Here is a 10,413-nt window from a genome sequence, read left to right on the forward strand (position 1 = left end):
GTATTGCTTGAGAATAATCCAACACGGCGAAACCCATAAAACCATGAACAAGTACTTCACCAATCAGTAGAAACTTGAGGTTAAGCGCGAGCGGAACCAATGCTGTCACTACCACCGACAGAGAAGAACTGAACTTATGGAGAAGTATATGCGGTATCTGGCCGATAGTCGGCGCTGGTGGGCACACCCGGCAGCCTTCATGGCGATCGCTCGCGAGTTTTTGGAATCTGTCGACCGTCGGAGACGTAAGCTATATATATATTTACCGGCTAAGTTTAATATTTAAAAATGGATTTTCATTATAAAATGAAGTTTTATTGCATACTTACCGAACCTTTATTAATTAAAGCCCTCCCTCCTCCCCACTAGTGGATGGCTGGGCAGAACAAATTGATGTTACCTGGACAGTTGTACCTGTAGCTCCCTCGAGTGGAGGGAGATGACGTCAGCTACATCAGCGATGGCGGCGCCACCGCGGTGTCACAGCAGTAGTTTTGAATCTATTGTCTGCCATTCGTAGGGAACCTACAGCTGTATAATTGTTAGGTAAGTATGCAATAAAACTTCCTTTTTTAATGAAAATCCATTTTCTTTCCTTACAGGAGGAGGCCAAGGTGAAGTGTGCAGTCATGTTCTGCAACCACAAAAGTAGGAACTTTTGTGGCCACAAGATGTGCAGGTCTCATGCAACCTGCTCCATCACAACTGAAACCCTGAGGTATTGGGACCCGAAGGGTTGCACCGTCTGCTCGGCCTTGATGTCCGAGGGCTTCGGTGATCCCAAGACATCGGAGTCTAGGGATACTGCGAGGGAAACGCTTCAAAAGTGGGTAAGAGGGTTCCAGAAGAGCTCTCCGGGACCTTACCTACCAAGCGAAACAATCAGAAGCCTTCTGTTCCCTAAGGCAACATCCGACGCGGTTGTGCCTTAGGTACTGGTCAAGCCTCCTTGCATACAACTGTCGATAGAGGCTGACATTAATAAGGCTTTGGAAGGCATGGACATCTATCAGGAAAGGAATTCCCTGGAATTTGATGAACTTTGCTTTCCTTATAACCTTTTTGTTCAAGAGTTCTAAGGTATACAGTATTCTTCCAATAAGGGGGTGGAGTGTTGGAAGAATTGAGAAAAGGAAGGTGGAGATCTATTCCATTTCCATCCTAGTCCATTCTTGATTAGGCTGTGGGCCCAGGGAACGAAGGTCCAACGATCCCGAAAGTGGAGGAGTCTTTCTCCTACCTGAAGCATCTCATTGCTTGGATGATCCGGAGGGTTTGTTACCCTAACCACGTCCTCCTCTACCTCGAGGTGTTTCTTGAGGAGCCTCGTCTAGACCCTCTACCTTTTGGGCAAAAGATAGTGGTGTGCCTCTCAAAGCCTGGGTTAAAGGCTGGTGACTGGGTTACCAGATGTTGAGGCACCATCTGGATAGTGGTTTGCAGCTGAGCAACCATTTGGGGCACCGTGGTCATGGTAACCGTGGGATGTTGCGCAAGTCGGTGAGGCAGTCTTGGCTTCTTCGTCTTCCTCTTGGGTTGGGGACCAGCATCAGGGGAAGATTTCCTTTTGGCGGACATGCCCCACTTTTGGAGAAGGTTCCTATTCTCCGTGGCCGCTTTGGCAATTATCTCTTGGATTGCTTCCTTTGGGAAGAGGTCCCTGCCCCAGATGCATGAAGTGATCAACTTCCTGGGCTCGTGTTTGACCGTTGCATTGGCAAACACATGCTCTCTACAGGCCCTCCTGGCCTTTACGAAAGCGTACATGTCCTTCACAAGGGTAGCCATGTGCATCTTGGCTAGGACCATGTACATATCTGGGGTGTTTGAAAGGCCTAGACACATCTCCATACAGTTCTGGAGAGACAATGAGGCTGCTAGTCTCTTTTTTGTCTCCTGTTCCCTTCTCAGATGTTCCGACAACTTCGGAAGGTTCTTGTTGGACTGTTGTCCTGCTATCTCTGGATCCAGTTTCGAGATTGAGAAGGTTAGATGAACCTCGTTCCATTCCTTTTCGCCGGTAGGCAGGGCTAGAGACAATGGTCTGCATTCCTCTAGCGTAGGGCATGGTTTGCCCGCGTCAACTGCTTTTAACACGCAGTTGAGAAATTTGGCCGAAAAGGGAAAAGCTCTGGAGGAAGGAGCAAGGAAGGTAGGGTGCCTCTTACTCAAAGCTAAAACCTTCGAGTTGGTATAGCCGGCTTTCTTTAGGGTACTAGTCAAGAGAGCCTACGCCTTGTCATGTTCAAAGATCATGACCTCCTTAGGTTCCGTCTCCTCTCGAGATGCTGGTTCATCCCGTAATCTCACGTAACATTCTGGGTAAGCCGAAATATTAGGCCAGAATTGGAGATCTTCGAGGGGTTTGGCCCCCATCTTCTCAGAGATGTATAGCTTCCCATTCATCATGGGCATATACTCTGCATACCTCCAAGGGTTGGTTTCCGAGCACTGAGGTAAGTCAGAGACTTTGATAGGCTTATGTGAGCTTCTGAAAACGCCCATGCGTTTCGCTTCTCTGACTTCCCTCCTCATCTCTTGTTGTTCCTTGCAGAACGATTCCATCATCTGTTGCAGCTGTGCCATGAGCGGCTCGCCCTTGGTTAACAGCGGGTCCGAATGAGGAGTTGGGGCCGAAGAGGTTGACGGCACAGATTGATATGCCGTCGCAGAAAACTGAGGGTCTTCCGTTATTGTTGATACGGATCCTTCTTACTCCTCGGATGGCTGGGCCACCTCTTCTTCAGGATTTTCTTGTAGAAGATCCTTTTCAGTGTCTAAGGACACCTCTGACATCCGTTCTTGATGGATGTCCATGCCTTCAAGAGCCTTGTTGATGTCAGCCTCTATCGTCAGCTGGATGAAGGGAGGCTTGACCTGTGCCTAAGGCACAACCACATGGGATTGGGCCTTAGGGAACAGAAGGCTTCTCATAGCTTCGTTTGGCAGGCATGGTCCCGGAGAGTTTTTCTGGAACCCTCTTACCCATTTCCGAAGCGTTTCCCTCACAGTATCCCTCGACTCCGTCGTCTCAGGATCACCGATACCATTGGTCATCAAGGCCGAGCACACAGTGCAACCCTTCGGATCCCAATACCTCAGGGTTTCAGTTGTGATGGAGCAGGGAGCATGAGACCTGCACATCTTGTGGCCACAAAAATCCCTACTTTTGTGGTTGCAGAACATGACTGCACACTTCCCCTTAGCCTCCTCCTGTAAGGAAAGAAAGAGTGAAATGAGTATGGGGTAATTTATCTCACTGATATATTTTCACAAAATAGTATACATTACTATTATCAATATAGCTTAGGATAGTAAGCTAGAAAAGAAATAGGAAAGACACATACTGTATCTGCATTTTCCGTCCAGGCAATTGCTGTGACCTCCCCCAATATTAAGATTTGAATTTCCTTATTAGGGAAAATACAGAGAGGAATAACTCTCGTACGTAGAGCTGGAATCAGTGTATACTAACAGTAACTCCACCACTTGTAGAATATTAATAGTGTAGGGTAATCATTGGTATTCCGATGATCTAGGATACATCAGAATGTTGAAGGATTACTTAACCTCAACATTTTCTAAATGGTCTCAACAATGGACTGTGAAAGGATACACAGAGTATGTTGGAAATTCATACTACTGTATCATTATATACTGTAGTTTTCTAACTGCTGTATTGTTATACTGCAGGAATACTGGCTACTGTATTGTCTTATACTGTAGTTTTGCCGGTATGCTACCGGGTTAGGTTAGTACCTGACGGCACTAGCCGACAAAGAGAGAGAAAGAATGGAGAGAAGGACTACTGTATTATTATAGTTTAGTACAATAATTAGGGTTGTAAGGACTTCTGTCTCTACTGCCTTCTTTCCAGAATGAGGATTCAAATGGAAGGGGAGAGAATGCATTGATTCTAGCTTCTATCCCCGGAAGATCATCACCTGCATACAGGGGGTTCCTGTAGGAAGAAACAGAGGGTTGAGGATTAAGAGACGAAGAGGTCCTAAGATGGAGAGGGTTCGTCGTCAGCAAGAGGTCGTTAGAGAGGCGCACGCGAACGATCACCTTGTCCACGTGTGGAAGGACCAGGAGAAGGCGACAGATGGACCTTCCACAATTCTAGAGCGTGACATGTCGACGGTTCAGAGAAGGTTACCTCGTGGCAGCACGCTGAAGAAGGCAGTGCAGCTTCTCCTTCGAAGGTCCCAAAATCCCCAAAGGATGAACACACCCGAAATAAATCTGCAAAGGAAAAAGGCTCGCCAGCAGCTGGAGGAGAAGGTGCTCCTCTAGGGGAAGCAACAAACGCCCAGCACCCTGGGGTTGCCCAGAAGATGAGCAATCAGCATTCCTTCTCGCTCGTCCCTCGTGAGAGCACGCGAGAAGGAGCTTTTGAAAGCGATTTAGGGGTGTGGGAAGAAGAAGAACGCGTCCTGCTCGTCCCTGAGGAAGAACGATAGCGCTTAGCCGCCTTCTTCCTGCACCTTCCAAATCTTTCCTATTGGGAGGCAGACTACTCCTTATACTTTGCGCAGGGCGAGCCCTGCTTGCAACGATGCCCTTGACACGTAGGACACAGAAAGTGTGGGTTGGTCTCCCACAATGACATGAAGGTCCCGCACGCGGCACCCTCTCGCCCTGGACATGTTTGCATACTAAAGGCGATCGTAGAAGGACACGCACACCTGAAAAGCGAAAGCAAACAAATCAAAGAGTCCAATAACAGTCAGGAGAAGAGCGGCCACGTACGATCTCTATTGAGCCAAAAGAAAAAGTGACGTCTCTCACAGTTGTGAGAGTATATATAGAGATGGCTGGGTAACCCCCAGCCATCCTCTGCCTCCCCTCTAAGCAGTTAGGCAGGGTTGCCACCGTGCATTTAAAGTCTAATAGCTGCCGCTGAAGGAATATTCACATAAATAACAGAAGGTTTGTTAGTATGGGAACAATTATATTCTCTGTTTTCAGACACTTTGTAATGTTATATTCTAAATTCAGCATTTACATTTAATTATGCGATTTGTACATTCATAGACTATCACTAAATTTCCTTTTTGTTCCTCCAGTTTCAGACACAGCTTTCCCGATTCCAAACAGAATAGCGGCTATGAAAATTGCTTGTTTTCTCGCCTTCATTTATTGCTTGTTAGTTTATATTTGGCAGTACATTTTCTTGAGGATTTTTTTTCCATAGTGAATAAGGGTGTAAAGTATAGTAAAAATATGTCTTACGCTACTTTCTTTACTATATGACAATTCAGCTGATATCTAATACAGTTTTTATTAAACACAAAACAACTGTTTTTTGTTCGATTGTTATTGTGGCTGTATGCGTAAACGCCATGATTATAACTTTACTAGCAATACTTTTATCCTTATATTTTATTTTTCTAACCAACTGAAGTAGAAGATGGGATAAATATTATTACTGGGTTACTGTAGATGTCAGACAGTACTGTGCAAGATGAAGATACATCAGGAATTGTATCTGCATAGATCTTCGTAGGAAAATGGTTAATGGTCGTCATAGGAAATATGTACCCTTAGTTAATCTTAAAAGTGTACACATATTGTACAGAACAGTATTAGACTACAAAGTGGTTATTAATTACGTACTTTACTCTACAATACTGTACAGTATAAAAATGTAGGCTACGTGTGCAGTGAGTTGTCAAAGTAGTCCAGTCGCCTGAACGAAAACAACGAACACTTACAGTACAGTTAAGCTGTACTGAATGGATGTTACTGTACATATATTACAGTAATATACACTACAGTATCAGAGAGTGTTATACGGTGCAATATTACTAAACAGGAACAACAGTGTTTTGCTATAAGTACAAGATGACTACTAGGTAAAATTATAGTTTCGGTCAGCACAACAACTACATACTGTACTGCAATCTTACTGCATCCAGTACATAGTGTACATGTGTGCAAATGTACTATACACTTACTGATCTAATTACAAACCCTCTATGGTGTGATAAAAACCAAGTAAAAACAATATTAGCCAGTACTTAGTGTATTAATTATCCTAGCGTAGGCAATGGGCAGCAAGATGTTAAGTTAGGTTAGGAGTTATCCCACCCTAGGGCACCAAAGATACGCGAATTTGCACTTTTCGTGGCAATCTCTGTTACCTAACCCTCGCAAATATTTATTAAAGAATTGCGTTGACACATTTCAATGAGTCCGAATCTAAAAAAAAAAAAAAAGGTGGGAGTCTAATATAATATTATATACCCATATTAATTATAAACAGGCTCTTACGAAAAGAAAAAAATAAATTTCTTCCTGGAAAAATAACCATGAAATAAAAACCCAATTCATTGTCACGACCCCCTATAGTCATGGGATATCATTGCTACCTGCAATTTCTTATTCTGAATAAGGTAAGGGTAATAGGCTTACTCTGTGTAAATAGGTAGTATATTGTAAGTTTCTGATGCGATACAACGTAGTAGGACAGGTTGGGGAAAAGTGGGTTCACAACATTAAATAAGAAGGACCCGCTTAACCTAGGTTAGGTTAAGTGGGTGTGGCGAGGCTACAATGCAAGAGGAATAAATTTTACTAATTCTGTGTTTTCTCTGATACTCAATATTTGATAGAAATTAAAGCAAAATTTATTTAAACCCCACAATAATAAGTAAAAAGAATTTCAATCTTTCCAAGGTCCAGAATTGAGCCCAAGTCTATTGGGTTACACTAGGCTACCGGGACCCCGAGATCTGCAGGGGGCCTTAAGGGCTTCCCATGTCCTTTTATGGGCCTAACGTGTTTAGCCTAACCTCCGGGACCATACGGAATATAGATAAATAAGACAGCAGGCCTTCGCAACCTACTTCCCTATTTACTAGGTTGCCATGTACAGTGACAGGTTAGCCTGGGCTCCATGAAAATATTCAATCGGGTACACAAGATCTGAAGTTTGGGTCCCTTTTTAAAGCAACTATACTAAATAAAATGTTACAAACAGATACACCACATTACCTTTAACGCAATTAAATTAAAGAAATTCGTATGGAAAATGAAAAAGGCCACGCACAGAATACAAAACGCAAATTAGGTTACACAATTAGGCCTACACTAGAAATTCTCTCGCCTGGTGATGATATGTTTTGTATTCGTGGTACCGTTTCCTACATAATTTCAAAATATCATTTTAGTCTCATTTATGTGTAATAACTTCATAATGAATATTCTTGATGAATTAGTAATATTCTTTATATAGTATTGGTAAAATCCTTCTAATATTCTATAGACTATCAAAATATGGAAAAGTCAATATACAGTCGTCACTTATGCAAGCTGCTATTGACGTGTCTAGTCACTTCAGGTCTAATCGGAATAATGTTAAATCTTTGTCAATTATTTATTTTTTCATTCATTTGCAGCATATCATGAATTTAAAGCAATAATATAACAGTTGATGGCTCGTGAAAACAGTCTGAAATCACATATGCCTTTTTATGGAGTTAGGAAAATGGCCTTTTTCATTAGTTTTAATATTTGCATCATATTCTGTCACTACTTGGTCCTGTGTTTTTTTATTCAAAACTAAAGAAAGACAAGTACTATTTAGGGGATGGTTACAATTTCTTGCTTCCTATACCTACTATAGTGACGAAAAAAATCGTAAAGAACAAACAGTAAGACGTAATGTCCAACTCTAGTAGAAACAAACAGTATGGGAGGTCAAATATATATATATATATATATATATATATATATATATATATATATATATATATATATATATATATATATATATATATATATATATATATATATATGGATAGAAATCGACGGAGATGAGAAAGAAATTCGGGAAATAAAAAGAAAAAAAGAAAGGTTCGGTTTACTGAGAACACCTTTCACAGACAGAAATGGTAATGTTAAGTCATGTGTCACCCATTTGCTTCAGTCAGTTATTTACGTTGTGTTTTCAGTTTCAAGGACAAAGAAAAAAAGGTATATTGGATACATAGACCGTAATCTTAATATCAATAACTATCTTTATGATAACACGTTACATTTTTTTCTTCATTTTACAGACTACTTGCATAACATACAAAACGCATACTTGGAGCGCAGTTAATTCTAATTTTCTTTGGTAATGTTAAATATAACATAATACCAGAAACAATTTACTCAACCTATTGGCAGATTTCAGAATTATATTTTTAATTAATGACATAGACTTTCAAATACAGTATGTGCAAACGCCTTTCGTTGAATATATTAATTTAAAAAAATGTTGCATAGTCCGTCTTCCACTCATTTATCTATTATAGCTATTTGTCTTTATTTTTCTTCTTATGTTTTACTTTCATAATTTCATAAGCACTTCGTTTTTTTTTACTTCGGCTAATTTCTCTATTGAGACCCTTACCATAATACAGATAGGACCAAATAAAATAAAGTTAGTTGTAAAAATGTGGTGAAGCAAGATGAGAATAGAGGAAAGCAGCAATTTTATTATTTCATATTGAGCTCAATAAATTGACATACGTAGTAAATAGCTGGAAGTGTAAACATTTCTACGTTTCAGTAAAAATAGAAAACTTTAACTATGTTTGTCACAGTGACTAAAAGAAGAGATGAGCCAAGAGCAATAATGGAAAACTTAAAAGTATACACAAATATGCTATTACAACTAGTTGAAGTAAAAATTATAGGATACTAAACTCAATAGAAATGTGAAAATCAAACTAGCGAATGAAATTTTTAAATATAAAAAGAAAAGAGAGCCGGAATGACAACGTTGAGATTGTAAGTGAGAATGGCAGAACTTACTTGCTCTGACTAATGATCTTACTGAGAAAGTTTATAATCTAGAGATGAATATGGAATCAATTAAGTTGACATTTCAACCACTGATGGGCCAAAAACAAGAGAAAATGGCAAATGCCGACAAAGTTAAGGGAAAAATCTACTAGTAATTCGATCGACTAAACTTAAAGCATCACCTAAAATCACTGACAGAAAAAAAATGAGGTTGAAAATACACTTAAAGACATTCCAATTCTTAGCACGAGGTTAACTTCAAATGGAAATTTAAAATTTCATAACGAAAGGATCAGAGAGGAAGCAGCAAACAAGATTCAAACCATGGGTGCCGATACCGAGACGAGGAAAATTTGAAAATTCAACGTAAAGTAATGACATGAAATGTATACAGTGATGGAGATGAAATATTTAATGAATTGATTCAAAGGAATCGTCGGCTGAACCATATCCAAAACACAGAAGAAAAGATAAGTGTGGTATTTAAGAAAAGTGTTGCAGGTGGGACTTTACTTTTACTTTTTTACTTACCCATATTTTGTCGAAATGTGATCCTAAAGTTCGGAAGGCTATGATAAAGGTGGTAAAGTATGCTGTGATGGGGTAGGTCTACATATAACATTGTAAGGACATCCCCCTGGACTCTTTTCTGATAATTGTAACTTTATTATTTGTTCCACGCAGTGGAATTTTGTATCATGATGTTGCGCTCTTTGAGAGCTTTATTTTAATGTATAATACATTACTATATTTCCTTAGACTACCCCATTAGTATTTATTAATTTGTTTTGAATAATAACACTATGATTTTGATGGTTGAAATAGTTTCCCTCCCGGGCTACTTCTCCGTCCGCACTCTGTAATATAGTGACCGTTGCAAGTTCAGTAAATTGTCAGTCTCTCTCCACTCGTTTTGCTGTCCTCACAACTGGTGACCCCGGAGATGTTGGTAACACATGAAATGATATGCAAGAGGTTGCAGTGAATAAAAGACAGGACTTGATGGCTTGGGTACTAGGTAGAGACTACCCTTTATTCTTACGCTGTATGGGACTACATGATACCACATCCCCCTTATCACATATAAGGAATTAATTACACATAATAACTAATCTCACATATAAGTACATAGAGATAAGCGATGAAAGTTCCATATTCAAACGTTCTATTCGTTGTTTTCATTCCTTCACAATAAACAGGCATGGTACAATTGGTGACTGTGGATAGTAATATAAACATAATAGCTATTAGCTTTCCAGATTTTGGTCCGAATAGTGTTGCTTACATCAAGGTAGTCATAAATATGAAAATAAATGGCATTTTTTTTTTTGCAAAGAACAAACAAACAAAATATGGTAAAACAAAATAAAAACCTGATACACATATATGTAACGACAGTGTTCGAAATGGACCCTGTCCTCCAGTCCGAGAATTGTAACTTTTCAAATAAAATTCATTATTATGAATGACTTAACAGTCCTGAGACTGGTAACTATTCTTGTTGAGTTTCGAACACTAGTAACGACCTCTCAAAATTTTTGGGCATGAAACGAATGGTGGTGGTTGTATATTATTATTCAACTTAGCACTTTATGGGAGTCTATGGTATGTGACCGC

At 40.1% G+C, this 10,413-nt stretch overlaps 1 protein-coding gene across 1 annotated transcript in view; it reads right to left on the reverse strand.

Moving 5' to 3' along the window:
• Positions 1 to 7,157, reverse strand: part of Not10 (CCR4-NOT transcription complex subunit 10) — a 176,227-nt gene extending 169,070 nt beyond the window's left edge. Inside the window, exon 1 of the mRNA XM_068358766.1 lies at positions 7,000 to 7,157. The gene's annotated coding sequence lies outside the window, so the exon portion shown is untranslated. The remainder of the gene's footprint in view (positions 1 to 6,999) is intronic.
• Positions 7,158 to 10,413: the final 3,256 nt, after the last annotated feature.

Source organism: Palaemon carinicauda, chromosome 35 (genome assembly GCF_036898095.1).
Source record: "Palaemon carinicauda isolate YSFRI2023 chromosome 35, ASM3689809v2, whole genome shotgun sequence".
Classification (NCBI taxonomy): domain Eukaryota; kingdom Metazoa; phylum Arthropoda; class Malacostraca; order Decapoda; family Palaemonidae; genus Palaemon; species Palaemon carinicauda.